At 49.6% G+C, this 22,207-nt stretch overlaps 1 long non-coding RNA gene across 1 annotated transcript; it reads left to right on the forward strand.

Moving 5' to 3' along the window:
- The first annotated feature begins 204 nt into the window (after nt 1-204).
- LOC147583969 (uncharacterized) lies at nt 205-2,299 on the forward strand. The gene is made up of 4 exons (XR_015255049.1): nt 205-608; nt 1,074-1,168; nt 1,428-1,473; nt 1,671-2,299. It is a non-coding gene; the product is annotated as an uncharacterized LOC147583969 (long non-coding RNA).
- Nucleotides 2,300-22,207: the final 19,908 nt, after the last annotated feature.

Genomic DNA, 22,207 nt, shown 5'->3' on the forward strand with positions numbered 1-22,207 from the left:
GATCCCTATGAAGCACGGCTGAGGGAAATAGGGGAGACCCGAATGAGTGGAGAAGCATCCTGCATGGTGTGGAGTGTTCATAGTCGTTAAGCGGTCGGTTCTACCCTACGGACGCAACGTGCAGTCACCGTGGAAGCCGAGCAGGTCTGAGACCCCCCGGGGTGGGGGTAGGGGGGCCAGGGGCAGAGGAGGACCGGTGGGGTGGGCTGGGACAAAGCCCGCCTCTGTAGCGCCGGCGAGTGGGGCCCAGCACTGTTCACCTCCTCGCAGTTCAGCCAGGACTGCTGTCCTCACCATGACGCAAGGAAAGAGAGGTTGTTTGACCCGGCCAGAGTCACGCAGCTGCACAGAGGCCCGGCTGAGAGTGGACCCCGCACTCCTGCCCCGACCTCACACCCTCGAGGGTCCTCTGCCCTGACCTCACGCCCTCGAGGGTCCTCTGCCCTGACCTCACGCCCTCGAGGGTCCTCTGCCCTGACCTCACGCCCTCGAGGGTCCTCTGCCCTGACCTCACGCCCTCGAGGGTCCTCTGTCCTGACTTCATGCCCTCGAGGGTCCTCTGCTGCCAGATGATCTGTTACTCATCACCATCTTGTTCCTCAGATGAGGTAAGGGGTCCCTGAATATTATCTGTGGACGGCCACTTCCTGGATTTCTCTGAACTCTAAGGGTTGGGAAAGACTGGTTCGTCCTGGCCCTACAGACCTAAGGTCTGGAGGTGCTGTCTTTGGCAGTGTCTGAGACGCTGCCGCCCTAAAATGGGCTATCTAGGGATCAAGGCCGTGCGCTGGGCCCCCCTGGGCTGGGGTCCTGCACCGTCGTGCCCCCTTTCTGACTAGGCGAGTTTGACCCTGGTCTTCTGTGAGCTCCGACAAGGCCTGTCCTCTGGGGACACGCGATCCAGTGGCCTCTGAGTCAGTCCTGCCCAAGACTCTTCACTTTGCTTGGACTGGCCCTGCCGCCCTCCCCACCGAAGCCTCACCGCGTCCCGGGGGGCTGGCACACAGTAGGTGTTCAGCGGACGGCGGAGGCTGGGGGCTGCGTGGAAGGGGTGTCTCTGCTTCTCTTCGCAGGGTGAGAACCTTTGACGAAGCCCACGTCCTGCGAAGGGGACACGGGGATTTCTCACAGAGGCAAGACCCAGAGCGTTTCAGCATTTGCCGAGCATGTGAGCAAATACTGAGCCCCTTCATCGTAACCCTCACGGTGTCGGGCAGTGTCTTCCTTTGATAAACTCGGCCTTGTTTTGAATTTCATCCTCATTATGTGTTTAAAGATTTCTTTACGTTTGTTCTGCCTCGTTAGGGCATTTGTGTGATATCACACGTACAGTGCTCCCTTCCTGGCTCTTAATTCTTTGGTTTCTGCTGATACTTAATATTTCCAATTTCTGAGCCTTCACACGGGTATTATGCTTTTGTTTGCAGAATTAAAAAGCAGGAAGAGAATGAATAAAGCAATGTCTTTCTTACGGTAAGCTCCAGGGATCCGTACCCTTGGTGTTCCCTCCGGGGAGGCCGCCCGGTGCCCAGGGCACCTGAGCAGGTGCGCAAAGTGCGAAACCTCCAGGCATCTTGAAAACGCGGGGAGGGAGCTGAGTGGACGGGTAACGGGCGGGATTTGAGCAAAGTCAGGTGTGCGCACCACTTATAATTGTGCCTCTTTAGCAGATGTGCAGCCCAAAGTCACGGTGTGGCTCCATAACATCCGTGCTACCTCCTGGAACGATGCGGGTGCTCTCAAGGCAAAACTTCAAGTTGCTGACAGAACTCATTCTGACATTCTGTGGTGGAAGCCGTGGACGGAAACCCAGGCCTGCCCCCGCTGCCACCTGGGATCTGTGAGGGCGGTGGGCCGCAGGGTAAGGGTAGTGTCATTTGGTGTGAAGGGAAGAGAAAACACAGTCAGGGGTGCTCTGGGGGCTGGCCTGCAAGAAAGCGGGGGCCGCCGGAGACTTTCCCATCACCTCTCTGTGGTTGGTCTCCTCCTCCGACCCCCTGAGCATTTCTTTACTTTCCAAAAATGTAAACGGGGGCTTCCGGACAGGGAGGTCATGGTCGGCTCTTGGTGTCTGTGCTTCTCTGGGTAAAGCTAACTGGTCCGCCGTCCTCCCAGCACAGTGCACACCTGGAGTGGGCGGTGGGGGACACGGGCACAGGTCTCAGGACCGTCAGCAGATGTGAATGCGGGCCGGCTGCTGGATGACCTGAGGGACCGCGTTTATCCGGTCCCCACGGGGGTCTGTGGTTGCCCGTGGCGCCAAGCCCCGGAGGAAACCGGCCTCATTCTTTAGAAATGCCCGGTGGAAAAAAAAAAAAAAAACAAAACTCTGGGCTGATGGCTCAGAGCCTGGAGCCTGTTTCCGATTCTGTGTCTCCCTCTCTCTCTGCCCCTCCCCCGTTCATGCTCTGTCTCTCTCTGTCCCAAAAATAAATAAAAAAAAACGTTGAAAAAAAAAATTAAAAAAAAAAAAAAAAAAGAAATGCCCGGTGAAGTACCAAGGGGTAAAATGCCACGCTCTCTGTCAGTTGGCCAAAATCCTCTGACCCAAACAGTAGATGGAGCAAATATAACAAAATGCCGAATTGTTAAATCGGCGGGTAAGTGCCTGGGTATGTGCGATTCTCTTCTCCCTACGTGTGTGTATGTTGAAGATCTTTCCCACTCACTTGTTGATCCTAGCCAGTGCTCCGGGCCACCGCCCCGCCCAGGGTACAAGGGTGGGAGCCGAAACCTCCCGGGTCAGCTGAGGGTCCAGCCAGCCTTGACCGCTGGGCAGGTGTAATCACTGAAAGAAAATGACAAAGTTCCGATGACCCCTCGTCCGCTGCCCCAAACCCAGACTGTCTCCTTCCCCTCGCGGCCTTTCTCTCTATCTCTGTCCTAAGTTTTTTCCCACGAGGGAAACTACGTCAAGCCCCTTTCTCTAACTTAGTTAACTGGACGGCACGGGAAAACGGGGAATCACTTCTGTGGCCACCATCCCACATGGCAATTATGCTCAATTGCATTTCCTCTGGAATTAGCATTCGGGCATTCGGGGGTGAGATGTTCCGAGGCAGCTCTGTGTGGATTGAGCAGGTATGAAGTCTCTTTGTAGCAGACTTCCTGGGCCGTGCCGTGCATCTTTCCAGGAGCCCTGGTGTGCAGCGTGTGTGTGCGCAGTGTTTCCCAAGCCCCACTGACCACACAACCTTCCCTGCCTGCCTCTTATCCTGTAGGACGCCACTGTCACCCTCATCATTTTTCTGCTGCTCTGTGACCCATTTACTTTAGAGACGCTGCGAACTGTCTGGGGGGAGTAGACTTCAAAGTAATGATGCTTCCAGCCATAACCTGAGGTAAAAGAGTGAGGCTCTGTGCCCGCTCCCCCAGCCCACGGACACCAGGCAGCCCTCCTTGAGGAGCAGGGAGGAGCCGGGAGGAGCTGGCCTGTCACTCACTCTGTGGCCCTCGCCCGGGAGCAGCCCGGACCCACATCCCTCTGGGGCCGGAACGCCGAGGGGACGCGCTGGCCTTGGCACCCGCCTCCCCACGGCGGTCGACACGCTGGGGTTTATCTCCCGCTTCCCCAGCTCGGAAGTCGTCCACATTCAGGAAGAGAGAGTGTGACCCCATGGTGACAGGTCTGAGCCTTCTGGAAGCGTCTTCAGAAACATCAGTTTCAGCGGGAGCCCTCCTCGAGACACCGGGTCTACGTCCTCGCCCCGCAGTCACCCCATTGCTTTGCTGAGTCGTGGATAATGCAGCTGGGGACACGTTGTTGTGGAAAGTGACAACTGAAGGCAGACAACTCCCAATTTATAGCTCACACCCGAGGTAGGGCAGCAGCTGCCTTCACAGAACTCAAACCGCCGCCTCAGCTCCACTCTCGTCCTCCTGCCCAGAGGGACAGAGTTCTTGCGGAACGATCCTTAGCCCAAAAGCTAGCAGCTGGAAACAACAAACATGTCACAGGGGCCGCGGTTGGGAACGGGGGCGGTCTCGCCAGGTGGTCCGCTCAGGGTCCGGTGTGGTGGCCGTCCTGCTCTTGGCTGCAATGGTGGCCTCATCCTGGGTGGGGAGCTGGGGGTCCACTTCCAGGCTCACTTGTGTGAGGTGGGCACGAGGTGCCAGCTTCTGTCTGGACGCCGCCGGAGCGTCTCCCAGTCCAGCTGTCCAAGAGAGGGCCCTTGGGGTAGAAACACGGGCTTACCGACCCAGCTCAGAGCTGGCGCCCCCTCAGAGCTGCCACCTCCTGCTGCCCCCACGGGCCACGCTGTGTGATGACAGCACAGCTGTGCAGGACGAGAAACCAGGAGGTGCCGTGGGGGCCCCGGGCGGCCGCGATCAGCAGAGCCAGTGCAGCAAGGTGAGCCTCCTTCACTGTAAATAAACATTTGTGCTGCCTGTTGGGGTTCTAATGCTGTGCTGCATGTTGCAGCAGAAGTCACATCTCCGGCAGGACCTTAACGACCACCCTGTTTAATCTCCTTACTCTGCCACACAAGGAACTGGCCTTCCAGAGACAGGCAGAAGCTTGCCCAGACATAAAGATACAGTCACTGGCCGCAGGGCTGTGATCGGAATGTGTGCTCTAATTCATGTCCATTTCACCCCAATGGTTACCAAGAAGAAAGCACAGCCTCTGCTTTTAAGAATCTGAAAAATTTCTTGGGAAGGCGAATGCCGTTGGAATGAGTGAATGCAACATGGTCTTAGTGTTTTCCAAAAGCTGTAGAGGGGATTCTGCTCCACAGTGAAGGTAAGAAAAAGGCAGTGGGTGTCTTAGCATGTGAGCAAAATGTTTGGAGTAAATCACGAAGGAAGCTTATTCAGAAGCAGGAGAGACGTCCAAGCGTCTGTCACAGGTCTGCCTTGCCCTGGACAGAGCTCTGCTTCCCACTGTGTCCAGAGGGTGACCGATGACAGGTATTCGATAGCATGTTTGTCGGCAAAGAGTGTTCATTTGAGTTAATTTCGTGCCAGGGAAGCAGAAAGAAATGACACATCCCCGTGGGGAACAATAGTTGAAACAGGGTAGATTTCTTATCCGTGTGGAGACCAGAGCACATGGAAGAACATGTTTAAAATGTGAAACCAAAAGAGCCATCAAGTCAGAGTCGTATCAGCAAAAGCATCCTTCAGAGACGAGGAAGATGCAGACCCCCGGGACGCACTCTCATTGCCTGGTGCAATGCGCTTGCTTTGGAAGAACTGTTAAGGGCCCTTCAGGCAGAAGGAGGTGACACCGGAGGGCAACTCAGACTCCAAAAGGAGGAACAAGAGAAGCGGTAGATCCCCGAGTGAACACGGCGGACTATATCTCCTCTTCACGCCTGATTTTCCTGGCTCTGATGTCTGTTCTGTGTAACATCAACAGGGCTGTCCGAGGGTTTTCCGTGTATGTGCGTGTGATACACATGAGGGCCACGTGTAAAGGGAGAGGGGTCTATGTGGTGACAGGGCTTCATGCCGTCTGCAAACAGACAGTTTTACTTTTTCCTCACCAGCTTGGGTGGCTTTTATCACTTTTTGTTGTCTGATTGCTGCGGCCGGGACTTCCGGTACCGTGCTGAATGAAAGTGGTGAGAGTGGACATCTGCGTCTTGTTCCTGACCTCAGGGGAAAAGCTCTCAGGTTCTCACCATTGAGGATGATGTTCGCTGTGGGTTTTTCATATGTGGCCTTTATCACACGTTGCCTCTTCACCCACTTTGTTGAGGGTTCTTATCACGAATGGATGTTGTACTTTGTCAAATACTTTCTCTGCATCTACTGAAATAATCATATGGTTTTTATCCTTTCTCTTGTTGATGTGATGTATCATGTTGATTGTTTTGTGAATACTGGGCCACCTTTGCATCTCGGTAATAAATCCCACTTGATTTTGGTAAATTATTTTTTAATTTATTGTTGGATTTGGTTTGCTAGTATTCTGTTGAAGATTTTTGCATCTGTGATCACCAGAGAAATTGGCTTGTAGTTCTCCTTTTTGTAGTGTCTTTATCTGGTTTTGGAATCAGGGTCATGCTGACCTCATAGAATGAGGTCATAGAAGAAGGTCATAGAAGAAGTTTTCCTTCTTCTTCTAATTTTGGGAACGGTTTGGGAAGAATGGGTATTTACTCTTCTTTAAAGGTTTGGTAGAATTCACCTCTGAGGCCTCTGGTCCTACACTTCCGTTTGTTGGGAGTTTTTTGATTACTGATTTAATTTCATTGCTGGTTATCCATCTCTTCAACTTTTCTATTTCTTCCTGTGGCGATGAGGTTCTACATCCCACTTGCAGTAGTAAAATGTCAATTTTAAGTAGATTGACAAGTAGAGTGAGAAGTTAATATCTATGTTGTAATCTGTAGAGAAACCACTAAAGAAACTGAGAAGACATATAGCAAAAAAAAAAAAAAGAAAGAAAAAGAAAAGAAAATTTAATAAAAACAAAATATTAAAATATATTCTAATAATCCAAAAGAAAGCAAGCAAGAGAGACGGGGGAAGAGAAAGGCTATAGCTAAAACATAATAGGTGGAACACGTGATGACATCTAACATCGCTAGATCAATAATGAAGCTGGGCACAGATGACGTGAGCACACCACCTGAGACAGAGATTGTTAGACCGGAGACAAGCAACACAACCTACCTATATGCATCTACAAAAAATATAAAAATCCAGGCGGATTCTTCTATTGAAAATAGAAGGCAAGGAAAGTCCTAACAAGTCTTCTTTCAGTAAGTGATAGAAAAGTTGATGGAAGAAAAAAAAAGAAAAGCTGATGGGAAACAAACAGGGACCTGGAAGGACTGACAGCGCCAGGAGCCAACAGGACCCCACTGACATTTATAGAATAGTTACTGAATGACCTCAAGGCATGCATCCCTCTTGAGTGCTAATGGGACATTCACTGGGACAGACCATACTTTAGGTCATAAAACACACCTTAACAAATTTAAAACAAAAACAAAAAAGTCACGATGGAATGAAACTAGAAACCAATAAACATATCTGGAAAATTTCCCAAATATGTGGTGTGGAAATTTAACAGCACACTTCTAGATAACCCACACGTCCTGGATGATCTCTCAGAAAAATTAGAAACTATTTAAACTGAATAAAAATAGAAATACAACATATCAAAACTTAGTGGTGTTCAGAGGAGAATTTATAGAATTAACTGCTTATATAGGGGCACTTGAACCCCATTGTTTATAGTAGCACTTTCAGGGGCGCCTGGGTGGCTCAGTCGGTTAGACGTCCGACTTCAGCCCAGGTCACGATCTCGCGGTCCGTGAGTTCGAGCCCCGCGTCGGGCTCTGGGCTGACGGCTCAGAGCCTGGAGCCTGCTTCTGATTCTGTGTCTCCCTCTCTCTCTGCCCCTCCCCTGTTCATGCTCTGTCTCTCTCTGTCCCAAAAATAAATAAATGTTAAAAAAAAATTAAAAAAAAAATAGTAGCACTTTCAACAATAGCCAAATTATAGAAAGAGCCTAAATGTCCATCAACTGACGAATGGATAGAGAAGATGTGGTTTATATATACAATGGAATACTATTTGGCAATGAGAAAGAATGAAATCCTGCCATTTGCAGCAACGTGGATGGAACTGGAGGGTATTATGCTGAATGAAATAAGTCAGTCAGAGAAGGACAGATATCACATGTTCTCACTCATATGTGGATCCTGAGAAACTTAACAGAAGACCATTGGGGAGGGGAAGGAAAAAAAAAGTTAGAAAGGGAGGGAGGCAAACCAAAAGAGACTCTTAAAAACTGAGAATAAACTGAGGGTTGATGGGGGTGGGAGGGAGGGAAGGGTGGGTGATGTGCACTGAGGAGGGCACCTGTTGGGATGAGCACTGGGTGTTGTATGGAAACCAATTTGACAATAAATTATATTTAATGTAAAAAAAAATTTTAAATAAATAAAAAAGAATGAACCGCTTATATTAGAAGCATTTAATTAGAAAGAAGAAATAAATGCTTATATTTGAAACAAAGGAAAACTAGAAATCAACAATTTAATCTTCCACCTTAAGAAATTAGAAAAAGAAGAGTAATGTACGCTGAGAACAAGCAGAAGGAAAGAAAGAATAAATGAGAGAAATCAGTGGAATTAAAAACAGAAAGACCATCAAAAAAAATCAGCGAAACTGAAAGCTGGTTCTTTGAAAAGATCAATAAAATTGATAGACCTTTAACCAGACTGTTGACAGAAAGAGAGAGAGAGAAGGAAGGTTAAATGACCAATTCCAGTAATGAAGGAGGAGACTTCATTACTGTTCCCACAGACATTAAAACGACAGTAGGGGAATGTTACAAACTGCTCTGTGCACATACACTCGACAGCTTAGATGAACCAGACCAATTATTTGAAAGCAACAAGCTACCAAAACTCATCCGAGAAGAAATAGAGACCCTGAATAATCTGAATAATTCTTTCTCTATTAAAGTAGTTGGCTTCACAAGGGAAAAACCTGAGAATGAGAATTCCAGATAAGACAGTTTCCTTAGTGAATTTTATGAATATTTAAAGAAGAGGGGTGCCTGAGTGGCTCAGGTCATGATCTCCCAGCTCATGAGTTCAAGCCCTGTGTCGGGCTCTGTACTGACAGCTCAGGGCCTGGAGCCTGCTTCGGATTCTGTGTCTCCCTCTCTTTCTCTGCCCCTAACCCACTTGCATTCTGTCTCTGTGTCTCTCAAAAGATAAATAAACATTTAAAAAAAATTTAAAGAAGAAATACTACCAATTCTAAAGAATCTCTTTCAGAAAATAGAGGAGGAGAAACACTTCCCAACTGATGTCATGATGCCAGCTGTTCACTGACAACAAAACCAGGAACATGTCAATATAAGAAATGAAACAACACACAAATATCTCTGGCAAACCCAGATATAAAAACACTCATCAATATATTAGCAAATCAGGTAAACAATATATAAAAGCAATAATGCATAGTGACAAGCGGGGTAAAAGGCTGCTTAAACCTATGAAATTCAATCAGCACAATCCTCCATATTAACATATGAAAGAAGAAAAACTCCATGATCATTTCAAATAATGCAAAAAAAAAGTGACAAACTTCAAGATTCATTCATGACAAGAACTCTCAGCAAAGTAGAAAGAGGGAACTTCCTTAGTCTGATAAAGGGCATCTATTAGAAGATCTACAGCTGGGGCACCTGGGTGGTTCAATTGGTTGAGTGTCTGACTCTTGATTTCAGCACAGATCATGATCTCAGGGTCGTGGGATCAAGCCCTGTGTCGGGCTCCATGCTGAGCATGGAGCCTGCTTGAAATTCTCTCTTTCTCTTTCTCTCCCTCTGCCTCTCTCCCCTCACTCATGGTCTCTCTCACTCTAAAATAATAATAGAAAAAGATCTGCAGTTAATGTGCTTAATGGCAAAGAACTGAACATGTTCTCTCTAAGATCTGGAACAAGAAGGGCGCCTGGGTGGCGCAGTTGGTTAAGCGTCCGACTTCAGCCAGGTCACGATCTCGCGGTCCGGGAGTTTGAGCCCCGCGTCAGGCTCTGGGCTGATGGCTCGGAGCCTGGAGCCTGTTTCCGATTCTGTGTCTCCCTCTCTCTCTGCCCCTCCCCCGTTCATGCTCTGTCTCTCTCTGTCCCAAAAATAAATAAACATTGAAAAAAAAATTAAAAAAAAAAAAATAAGATCTGGAACAAGAAAAGTACACCTGCTCTTTCCACCCCTTTCCAACCCCATGCTAGGGTGAGAAAGCAAGGTAAGGGTAAAGGAAGATAAAGACATTCAGACATGGAAGGAATAAGACCATACCTATTTGCAGATGTTAGAATTGTTTGGGTAGAAAACCCAAGGAATTTACAAAATATAATGATATTCAGAGCTAATAAACAAGTTTGGCAAGGTCACAGAATACAAGACCAGTACTCATATGTCATACTCTTACGTACTGAGGGTGGACATGTGGAGACTGAGATTTACAGCTCAGTGTCATTCACAATTGCTGCAGAGGGGCGCCTGGGTGGCTCAGTCGGTTAAGTGTCTGATTTTGGCTCAGGTCATGATCTAGCTGTTCATGAGTTCGAGCCCTGCATCAGGCTCCGTGCTGATGGCTCGGAGCCTGGAGCCTGCTTCAGATTCTGTGTCTCCTTCTCTCTCTCTGTCCCTCCCCCGCTCATGCTCTGTCTCTCTCTGTCTCTCAAAAATAAATAAATGTTAAAAAAAATTTCTGCAGAGGAAATTAAATATATATATACTTAACAAAACATGAACCGGATCTTTATGCTGATGAAAGCAGCCAAAGAAGACTTACTACTTAAGACCGCTTTAACATGTTCATTGATTGGAAAACTATCCCCCAAATTGACCTATGGGTTTAATGCAATTACAACAAAAACCCCAGCAAGTTTTTTTTCTAGATAAAGAGGCATGTTCAAAAACTTTTATGGAAAGGCATAAGACTGGATTAGCTAAATCAATTTTATTTTATTTATTTTTTTTTTTTAATTTTTTTTTTTCAACATTTATTTATTTTTGGGACAGAGAGAGACAGAGCATGAATGGGGGAGGGGCAGAGAGAGAGGGAGACACAGAATCGGAAACAGGCTCCAGGCTCTGAGCCATCAGCCCAGAGCCCGACGCGGGGCTCGAACTCACGGACCGCGAGATCGTGACCTGGCTGAAGTCAGATGCTTAACCGACTGCGCCACCCAGGCGCCCCTAAATCAATTTTAAAATAGAAGAGCAAAGTTGGAGAAGTCACATTATCTGATTTTAAGACTTACCGTGAAGGCAGAGTGTCTGGGTGGCTCAGTGGGTTAAGCCTCAGGTCATGGTCTCACGGTTTGTGGGTTCGAGCCCCACATCAGGCCCTGTGCTGACAGTGCAGAGCCTGCTTGGGATTCTCTCTCTCCCTCTCTCTCAAAATTAATATATAAGCTTTAAAAAAAAAAAAAAGACTTACTGTGAAGGATATAAAGACAGTGTGGTATGGGCAAAAAGACAGATACATAAATCAACAGGAAGACCCACACAATAAGGCCCATTGATTTTTATAATCAATGCAAAGGCAGTTCAATGGAGAAAGGATCAGCTTATCAACACATAATGTTGAAACAATTGGACGTCCACATGCAAGAAGATGAATGCCGATGGACACACTGATCTGTAAAAATTAACTCAAAATGGATCAAAAATGTAAATGCAAAATCTAAAACTATAAGACTTTAGAAGAAAACAAAGGAGAAAATGTTTTTACTTTGGGCGAGAAATTGAATTCTTAGACATGACACCAAAGCACAAACCGTGAAAGAGAAAATGGATAAAGTGGACCTCACAAGAATCAAATGTTTTGCTCTGCAAAATATGCTATTAAGAGAGTGAAAAGGCAAGGCACAGGCCAAAGGGCAACATCTGTGAGCCATGCATCTGACAAGGGATTTGCATCCACAATATACAAAGAACTGCTAAACAACCCAATACACAAAGGCAAAAGATTTGAATGGATACTTCAGCCAAGAATTTGGGATGGCAGATAAGCACACACAGAGTTGTTCAACACTGTTAGTCGAGGCAGAATGAAGAGGAACCTCACAGTGTGGTGCTGCCTGTGTCCATCAGAATTAGCACACGGTGGGGAGGGGGGAGAAAGAAAGAAAGAAAGAAAGAAAGAAAGAAAGAAAGAAAGAAAGAAAGAAAGAAAGAAAGAAAGAAAAGAAAGAAAGGAAGAAAGAAGGAAAGAAAGGAAGGAAGGAGGAAAGAAAGAAAGAAAGAAAGAAAGAAAGAAAGAAAGAAAGGAGGAAAGGAAGGAAGGAAGGAAGGAAGGAAGGAAGGAAGGAAGGAAGAAAGAATGAAAGGAAGAAAAGAGGAAAGAAAGGAAGGAAGGAAGGAAGAAAGGAGGAAAGAAAGAATGAAAGGAAGAAAGGAGGAAAGAAAGAATGAAAGGAAGAAAGGAGGAAAGAAAGAAAGGAAGGAGGGAAGGAAGGAAGAAAGAAAAGGAAAAAAGAAAGAAAGAAGGAAAAGGAAAGAAAGGAAAGAAGGAAGAAAGAAAGAAGGAAAGGAAGGAAGAAAGAAAGAAAGAAAGAAAGAAAGAAAGAAAGAAAGAAAGAGAAAGAAAGGAAGGAGGAAAAGGAAAGAAAGGAAGGAAGGAAGAAAGAAAGGAGGAAAGAAAGAAAGAAAAAAGGAAAGAAAAGAAAGGAAGGAGGAACAGGAAATAAAGGAAAGAAGGAAGAAAGAAAGAAGGGAAGAAAGAAAGGAGGAAAGAAAGAAAGAAAGAAAAAAGAAAAGAAAGAAGGAGGAAAAGGAAAGAAGGAAGAAAGAAGGAAAGAAAGAAAGGAAGGAAGAAAGAAAGGAAGGAAGGAGGAAAGAAAAGAAAGAAAGAAAGAGAAAGAAAGAAAGGAAGGAAGAAAGGAGGAAGGAAAGGAAGGAAGAAAGAAAGGAGGAAAGAAAGAAAGAAAGAAAAAAGAAAAGAAAGAAGGAGGAAAAGGAAAGAAGGAAGAAAGAAGGAAAGAAAGAAAGGAAGGAAGAAAGAAAGGAAGGAAGGAAGGAGGAAAGAAAAGAAAGAAAGAAAGAAAGAAAGAAAGAAAGAAAGAAAGGAAGGAAGAAAGAAAGAAAGAAAGAGAAAGAAAGGAAGGAAGGAAGGAGGAAGGAAAGGAAGGAAGAAAGAAAGGAGGAAAGAAAGAAAGAAAGGAGGAAAGGAAGGAAGGAAGGAAGAAAGGAAGGAAGAAAGGAGGGAAGGAAGGAAGGAAGAAAGGAAGAAAGAAAGAAAGAAAGAAAGAGAAAGGAAGGAAGGAAGGAAGGAAGGAAGGAAGGAAGGAAGGAAGGAAGGAAGAGCAAGCAAACACTTGGCAGCATCAAGTGCTGGTGAGGGTGCAGAGCACCTGGAAGTCTCTTCTGTTGAGGTGGGAATTGAAAGGTGACACAGGTCCTCTGGAGAAGTGGCAGCGTCTTTTAATGCTACACATTCACTACCATGCAATTCAGTAATCCCACCCCCAGAGAAGTGAAAACTTACCTCACAGAAAAATCTGTGCACAACTATTTATACCAGCTTTATTCATGATCACCCAAAGCTGGAAACAACTGAATGTGTCTCAGCAGGTGAATGGATGAAGTGTGGACGCCTGCACAAGGGGATACTGCTCAGTAACAAAAGGAACTAGCTCTCCATGTGTAACAACTTGGATGAAGCCATGGACACCCTCTGGGCGAAAGAGGCCAGTCTAAAAAGGCTCATGTTTTGTGACATTTCACAAAAGGCAAAACTTTAGAGATGGGGAAACAGATGCGAGTTTCCAGGAGTTTGCGGTGGCAGAAGGGTTTGACTCCACCAGGGAAGCCCGAAGGAAGTTTCTGGCATGATGAAATTATTTTGTGTCCTGATCATTTCTTTTTATTAGAAAAAAGTAAGTTTTGTGGTATGCATATAAATTAATTAACCAAATTAAAATGAAAAGGAAAGAGTATAAGTTTTAAAAGTTTCTGAAGTGTTGTCAATATTGGCAACTAACATCTCAGCCTGTCCTTTTGATTTGCATTTTGGATCCTGTTTCTAAGCTGTCAGTTTACGTTCTGGGTTCAGATTCTGAATTCCAAGTTCTGTGTTTAGAATCTTGACTCCAAACGCAGATTCCAAATTCTGTAGTTGACGTCTCCCCACCGTTTGGTTGTCTGAGGCTAATTCTGTAGCACAGAGCTCAACAAACCATGACTCCTGGCGAAATCAAGCCCCCCACTTGTCTCTATGAATCCCCAAGGAAGACCAGTTTTTTATATTTTAGGTGGTTAGGTAAGCATCTTTATAATATCTTCAATTTGCCTCTTGACCCATAGAGCTTAAAATATTTACCATCCAGCCCCCAAGGCAACGTTGGCTGACCACACGCGCGGATTCCCTGAGTTCTGAGGGGTTCGGGTCTGCCTGTGGCCCTTCTGTTAGCAATGTGGGTCAGTTGGGCAGGGCGTAGGGTCCCTGGCCTAGATGCTCTTTCCTTGGTTATCTTAAATATGACACTCTGTTACCTTCTGGCAAAAAAAAGAGGACTCTCTGGTTTTCTTTCCTTGAAAAGTGACCTGGGTTTTTTGTCTTCTGACCAAGTCATTTCTCTTCTTCTTCCAAGTCCACCAGTTTTGTTAATAGATGCCTCAGAGCCGGTCACTCTGGCTTGTGTTTCCAGCACTTGATGTCCTCTTTCCACGCGTGCCTTCCAGTGAGGTGTCTTCTTTGGGACAGTTTCCCGGACTCCCAGAGTTGCAGAGGCTCCCCCAGGGGTACGTGGACCTGCCTCTTCCCCGCCCCTCCCACATTTGCAGTCACCGTGTGGACAGAGCATCGCTGTGGCTTCCCACATCTGTGCTTCCGTGTCAGCTTCCCCAAAGTTGGGGACTATTTTGAATCCCTTCCTGAGATCAGTCGTCTGGCTCCCAAAGGCTGACATTCCGCGCCCTCCCCTCTCAGCCGCTCTAGCCACGCTGCCCTTCCAAGGCTTCTACCGCTTGCTTCTCTCCAGCTCCTTTTACATCGTGGTTTCACCAATTTTCTAGTTCGGTCTTATGATGTGCCGGCTGAATTTAAGGACACGCAACCTTCAGTGTGGGTTAGAAATGATCCCATGAGTCCATTCTAGTTTACTTCAAGAAGTAGAAAATGAACTGGTTGAATCCAATTAATATTACCAATGGTAATAAATCAGCTATGAGTGTGTGAACGACTAAATTGAGAGCCACTACAAATTGAAAGACACTTGCTTACATATTTCAATTATTTGCCTATTCTGTTTCTTTAGGGTTGGGCTCCGAATCTTTATTTACTCTTCTAATACCTACAGTTATTTCTATGCAAGTGTATTAAACTTACCAGTTGACTATTTAAATAACTAATGTAGCAGGGGTGCCTGGGTGGCTCGGTTGGTTGAACGTCCGACCTTTGATCTTGGCTCAGGTCATGATCCCAGGGTCTGAAATAGAGCCTCACATAGGGCTCTGCATTGACAGTGTGGAGCCTGCTTAGGATTCTCTCTCTCCCTCTCTCTCTCTCTCTGCCCTGTCCCCCTTGAATGAGTGTTCTCTCTCTCTTTCAAAAAAAATAAATATTTAAAACCAAACAACTGATGTGACGTTTATTTAAGAAAACTAAATTAAATACATCTTTGTGTACAACCTGCCATTGGTCTGGTATGCTGTGAGTCCACACAAACAGGAAGAAGGATGAAGGCCACCGGATAGGTAAGTGGGGAGGTGGATTCAGTGGAGGTCAGCAGAAGAATAATTTCAGGTACGAAGGCCACCGGATAGGTAAGTGGGGAGGTGGATTCAGTGGAGGTCAGCAGAAGAATAATTTCAGGTATGAAGTCGGGGGTAGAAAGGATGAGGACAAATTCTCAGTTGGCACTTTGGTTTCGGGAGGTGCTGATGCCGGTCAGTGGGGGCCCGGTGGGTGAGTGCATCACCCTTGCACAGCTGGCCGAGGTGCCACCCACCTGACCCCAGTGCACCCGGATGAGCGCCTGGCTCTCCCGCGATGCTCAGATGCTGTCCTGCACGGTCCCCGGTGTAAACAGTTAACCCTGGTGTGGTGTAACCCTGTCTAAACCCTGCCTCCCGGATCGGGTCTATCCTGTGCGTATTCAAAACCACAACGTGCCCGGCACCTGTGTTCCTCTCCTGTTCCCGTCTCTTGTTTCCACGGCACGGCTCAGCTTGTGGCACACTGTAGCGTTTTCCTGATGCCACGTTCCGGCCTCTGCTCAGTGGAAACAAAGCCCCACTGTGTGGCCAGCGCCTAGAGCAGGCACTCGTGAACACCTGTTGAATAGGTGAATGAAGGCTCCTTCCACAGAAGGAACTGGCCTCACCCACCTGTCTTCCGTGGGTACAAGCAACCACAGAGTAGAGGTGTCAGGAAGCAAGGGGGGGCAGGGCTGGCGAACAGGCCGGAACCGCCAGGAGGGGCTCCAGGGCACAACTTTCTTGGAGGTCCTGTCCGCTCATTTCACGTCTCGGTCACCTTCCTCCGCAGGCCATGTCCTGCAGCACGAACCTCCTTAGTGTTCCAAGAAGACTGCTGTGCTAGCATATCGAAAGCGTCTCAAACACCTGAGAGATGGGTGAGAATTCAGGTGGTGCCTGTGGGTCGGGCCGGGCCCCACGCGTGGGCCAGGTGTCGCGGCCTCACAGGGACTTCAAAGGTTCGGGGAGAAAAGGGGCAACCGAGGCGCAAACAGGTGAGTCAGCCTCATTGTTCTGTGTAACTGAGACGTCAACTGGGTCCAAAGTAAAAATATTTATTTAATGAGCAAAAATGTGTGGCTAATTGGTTTTTAAAAGCATACTGCTTCCTGCTCCTTGAGACTGAAAAGGGACCTTTGAAAAAATATTTACAGGGACTGAGTTCTGAAAATGGTTTCGGCAGTTAAACAAGTACAGAAAACAGTGTATAAGCCGCAGGAGACAACTCAGGCTTTTGCGGGCGTTGGAGGAAAGTGGAGTAAGGTGGCCCCACATGGCCCGCCCTGCCCTCCAGGGGTCTCCATTAGTGGGGAAGAGCTCAGGGCAGGAGGCAGAGCTGGGTTTGGATCTGAGCAAGTTTCATGGCTCCTTCCAGCCTCAGTTCGCTCCCCCGTAGAATGGGTGTGGGAGAGAGGATCTTCCATCCCGTAGCACCTTCATGGGATCCTCATGGCTGCTGACCAAGACAACACGGGCAACCTGCCTGGCCCAACACGGGGGAATCGACCCCTGAGGGCCTGCTTCTCAGCCTCCTCTGAGGATGGCTCTGCCCTGTCCCGAGGTTGGTCCTATTGCCCCGTGTCCTGGGACACTTGTCAGGGGCGTGGTCTCCCCGCCCCGCCCGGGCTCTCCTGAGATGTGGGAGGAGGCAGACCCCGTGGAAATGTCTTCCTTCAACCCACCATACAACACAGACTGGACAAGAGCACCACGGAGCAGTGTCCTCGAAAATGAAGACAACTGACCATCTTGGGAGCTTAGGTAAGGCATTTCACACCTGCAAAAATCAACTTTCTGCGTATGAAGGGGCTGATCAAGGCAATTTCTGAGGTCATTTTGTATTTCGACTCCCGTGGCCGCTGTGAGCAATCACCACAGACTCATGGCTTAAAACAACACAAATCTACTCTCTTCTGCTGTGGGGCCTGATGTCTGAGGTCAAGTCACTGGTGGGGTTGTGCTCCCTCTGGAGGCTCCAGGGAGGGTACTTCCTGCCTCTTCCAGCTGCTAGTGCCCCAGGCGTCCCTGGGCTCCCCCTGGCCGTGTCCCTGTGACCTCCGCCTCCCTCGTCCCATGGGGGCCAGAGTGTGTTTCTCGCGTCTTCTCTTCTTTTACGTGATTGCATTTAGGGCCCTCCAGAAAATCCAGGACAAACTCCTCCCAAGATCCTTAAATTAATCTCATTGAGGTTCGAGAGATTTTACATGGATTTTGTTGGGGGGAGAGAAGAGTACTTCTAGTTTCATAAATGTTTTCCCAAAACAGCCTTTTCGGGTACCCGCTATCAGCTAAACTATAAGCTCTTTGTAGGCAAGACCTTCCGCTTTGGTTTTGTTCTGGGCAGTACCCACAGTGATAAGTGGAGGCTTGGTCCCTGTTCTGGGAGTCTCGTCACTGTTTGTCTTAACTGTTGGTGATTATGCACGAAGGGCAGGAGGCCTGGCTGTCGGAATTCTCGCTCACTTTGTAGCCGGGAAACCAGTCAATTGTTTCCGGTTTCTGCTTACCGGATGATAATGATGGCCCCGTCTGCTCCATCGTCTACACAAACCGCCTGGACTTGGCCAGGTTGGAACTGAGCTCAACCCCAGAGCAGAGGGAGGGCCGTGCCCACCCCAGGCGTCTCTTCCTCTCTGACTGAGCCTCGGGTACAGGAGAGCCCCTTCCTCCCCACTCTGCTGGCAACACCCACCTCCACGCCCCGTCCGCCCCTCTTCTGGGAGCCTGTCTCTCTCCCCCAGGCAGAAAGGGAGCCCCTCCACGTCCGCCTTGCGGAATATCACGTCTTGGGGACATCCTTGACTGCACACTCACCACCCGGCGCAGCCCGTGCCACGCGTGGCTCGCCCACCACAGCAGGGGGGCTGCGTTTGGCCGTAGCAGGGTCACTGCACACTGGGGTCTTCTCGCAGCTAGAAGGCTCGGGGTAGCCGGGACTGGCATTGGTTTGGAGCCCAGGCTGGGAACCTGCGCAATGCCAATTTTCCCCTCATTGTCCCCAAATAACTGCTGCAACCCCAGGCATCACAACGTGTTCAAGACAAGGGGGGGGGCGTGGCATGTGCCACCTACACTTATCCTTTTTTCCAGAAGATCAAAACTCTACCCCAAAATGCCATGGTAGCCTCCTGCTTACTTCTCGTCAGTCCGAAATGGAAATCGGCAAAATTGAAGAGGTAGGGAAGCGCCGGTTGCCTCAAAACCCTGCTAAGTTTTTAGCGACGGGGAAATCTGTGGTTCGGAGAGCGGCTTGCCCGGCCACACAAACTCGTGGGCCTGCCCACGGCGCCTGCTGGTTCACAGGCCGGCTGGCCTGTTCACCCTGCCCCCAGCTGTGTCGCGCAACAAGAACAGCATCTCGCAGACGGGTGTTCCCGCCCTCCATGCTGCCTGCTTTACGGTGGACGTAACACACGAGCCGCAAGAGTGGGCAGCACCTGACCTTTCTCCTTGTGTTTGCCAAGCTCTGCCACGTGATGACTCTCAGCCCAACAGGGAATCCCGCCCCGTGGGGATCTGCGGGGATCGGTGCAGGCTGGGGGTGGCCAGCTCTCTGGAGACGTTAGGGCTGGCTGACCTAGGCTCGTGGGCAAAGGACCAGGGTGGGGGGCAGGGGCTCCGTGTGGCCACACTCTGCCTGGTCCAAAGGAACCCTGAGCCCTGTGCTCACTAGAGTCTCAGAGGTAGAGAGCGGGCTGCGGGTCCCCAGACCCAACGGAGGTGGGGTGACACCTGAGGTCCATCCCTCACTTGTCCTGCATCTCTCCCTTAGCAGCCGAGTAGGTAGTGGGAGGGAAGGCAGGGGGTGGGTGCAGAGGCAGCTCCCACTGGGAAGACCCTAAGTCCACAGCAAGAAGATGCAGGGTGGTTATGGGATGCAGTGTGCCCATGGGATGCAGTGTGCCCGCAGTGGAGCTGGCTGTCCCAGATGGTGGGCAAGGTCCCTGATCTCCGGGTAAGGGCCAAGGCTCAGAGGACTGGGGAGCTTGCAGGCCTGTCCCCATGGTGCCACTGCTGCTTTGCCCCCATGCTGCTGTAGTGTGCAAACATAGGCCCAGTTGTCCCGTGTCCCCTTCCAGAAGGAGTTGGAAGTCCCCATCTTCCTGAGAAGTCTTTGGATTTTAGGTGTTGGCAACCACAGGACACCGGAGCCTCTGTTCCTCTCTCCCCCTCCGAAGCCCTGACCGGGACAGGGGTGGCTCGGGGACACAGGGCACCCAGCCCACGGACAGAGACTGCTGGATGGGGGGAGGCTCCCCGGGCTCTGTAGGCGGGGTGTGGAGGCAGGGGTTTCCACTGGACATGGACAGGAACGGGTCACACTCGGCCTCATGGGAATTGAGCTGCGGCCAAGCGTCTGGACAGAGATGCGGGTTGCCGGCAGCAAAGCTGAGCTCGCCCCGCATGAGGGGTTCTGCTTGTGTCTCATCCGGGGCTTGCATTGCGTCTGACACCTGAAGTCGGTAGAATGTTTGCCGGCGCTCCGAGGTGAGACAAAACCCCCGCCCACGCTTCCCAGGGCGGGTGCATTTTCCTGCTCCGAGGACCTCACTCCCCCAGAGGAGGCCCCCTGGAGCTGCAGGCCTCCCCGGCAGAGGCCTGGACTCTCACCTTCCCGGAAATGAGGGGCAGAGTCACGTGCCGTGAGTGCTTCCCAAAGACAAGTGGAGTCCACACAGTTGGACTTGCTCCCGGCCTGGAGCCGTGGCCTCCCACGGCCCGTCCCCCTGCCTGCCTGGACAGCCCCCACAGCCTCCACCCTGCTGGCCACACGGCCCGGGGCCAGAGCAGAGGCAGCACCACCCGTTCCTCCGAGTTACGATTAGCCACGTACGAGGTTAGCATACTAACACGAGCCCCCCAAACTACCCTTGATAGTTGACCTTAAAACAGCCCAGAAGGGGCCTCACACCCCATCTCATTTTACTCTGAGGAGAGGGGTTAGTTGGCAAAATGATGCATGGACAATTCACAGGTAGCAATGCTGCTCTTGCTGTTGGAAATACGGCGGGGGGTGGGCTCTCGGTTTGTGGGTGAGCACGAGCCAGCCCTCGTCAGATGCTTCTTCAGGAGGAGGAGCTGGTGGGAGGTGGGGAGGACCGTGCCCGCTGGGCCGCCTGCCCCTCCCTCCCTCCCAGCATGGCCCTCAGGAGACACCAGTAGCCACATCAGACCACAGGCACGTTCCATGAAGTCTCTGAATGAGGTGTGTTTGCAGGGCACCCGCTTTGTCTGGGTGGGGGGTGTCTCCAGCCTGGCCAAGGGTGGGTTCCATCACCCGGCTGGGGAAGGCCGTGTGTGTGAGGGTATGTGACTGTGAGCGTGCAGGTGCACACGCGTGAGTCTAGTGGGCTCGCTAGAGACTGGCGAGGTGGGCCCATCCTCGCCACACAAGAGCCCCTGTGTTTGCTGGACCTGGCACAAAACTGGCACAAAAGCACAGGTGTGGAGCCTGTGCCCTAAAACTGCACCCAGGTGGTCACTCTGTTTCCTTGCCAGTGAAACAACACGATGCTGGCTTACACCACAGGATGGAGAGGGGACGCCTCATAGTAGGTAACAGAGCACTTCAGAGGCACACAGCGAGCACCCCTCAGCCACTCTGGTTCCCAGGGATGGGTAAGCTCCCCTGTCTTGAGGAAAGTGGGAAATCACCCCACATCGCAGGTCTCTTCCCACCCCCACCCCTTCCCTGGCAAGAACCGTGATTTAGGAAAAGTCCAGACATCCCAGGGCACCTCTCCAGCTGCCCAGCACAGTGGACATGGGCACATCCTCAGATTGGTCTGTCTCCTTCTCTGGCCTCATCTCTAGGGATGAACTGACCCCAAAGTTGCTGCCTACGGTTTGGGGATTGAGGCTGAGAGGCCCAGAAGCCTCCTTGGAATGTTCTAGAAAGCTGTGGAGGGCTGCAAGCAATGGAGAGCTCGGTGCACAGGGGGGCCCTCCACCCCTGTGTCCAGTGCCTAGCCACCTGGGCTCCCCCCAATTTCTCCATGCAGCCCCTTGCACTGGCCACGAACACGCTTTCTGGGTTTTAGTCTTCCTGGGTGGATTTAGTCTCCCTGAGCTGGATAAAGGCATCCCCAGAGTTGAAAGGCAGTTTCCTTGGGTCTCTGGACAGGCAGGTGCTGAGCTGGGACAGGGCTGTGTTCCCTCAGTGGTTTCCACACACCTGTTGGAGACTATTCCGTGAAACCCAGTTCAATGCAGTCAGGTGTGCCAGGACTCAGGACAGGATGCCATGGAGTTTCCTGCTGTCTCCCTGGGGGGTGAGTGGGGGCTATGTGGGCCAGGGCTTAGGCAGTCCCTGCCTCCCCTTCTAGATCCTTCCTGCTCTATGGTTTCATGGTGCCAGCTCCAGGCTCCAACACTCCTGGCTCCATCCAAAGGGCCCCAAGAGGAACTTTGAAACAATACTCCACCAGACTTGTCAATGTAAGGAAATGGAAACAGGTGGAAGGTCCAGCAATGGAAGGTGGGTCAGATGAACCTGGGTTTGGTTTATGATCCGATGGTCCATTACAATGGATGTCTGGGGCAGCGGGCGGCTAGGTGGGTTAAGCATCGACTTCAGCTCAGGTCACGATCTCACGGTTCGTGATTTTAAGCCCCACGTCGGGCTTGCTGCTGTCCGCACAGAGCCCGCTTCGGATCCTCTGTCCCCTCTGTCTCTCTGCCCCTCCCCTGCTCACGCTCTCTCTCTCTCTCAAAAATGAATAAACATTAAAAAAATTTTTAATGGAAGTTTAAGAAATGATGTTGAAGAATATTTAGTGACATAAAGAGTTCTTACAAAGTAAAAAATACACGTGTATATAATACGAGAACAGTCAGCATAGTCTCGTTTTTGTAAAATATACACAGGCTTGGAAAACACACTTGAAGGACACATGTGGAAACATTAACGGTGCTTTTCTCTGCGTGCTGGAATACTTAATCTTTGTTCTCCTGTATTTTGCATTTTTCCTCCAATGAATATGTGATACTTCAGGAAGCAGAAAACACGATTTTCCAAGC

Source organism: Puma concolor, chromosome A1 (assembly GCF_028749965.1).
Source record: "Puma concolor isolate L17-30 chromosome A1, mPumCon1.1.hap2, whole genome shotgun sequence".
Classification (NCBI taxonomy): Eukaryota; Metazoa; Chordata; class Mammalia; order Carnivora; family Felidae; genus Puma; species Puma concolor.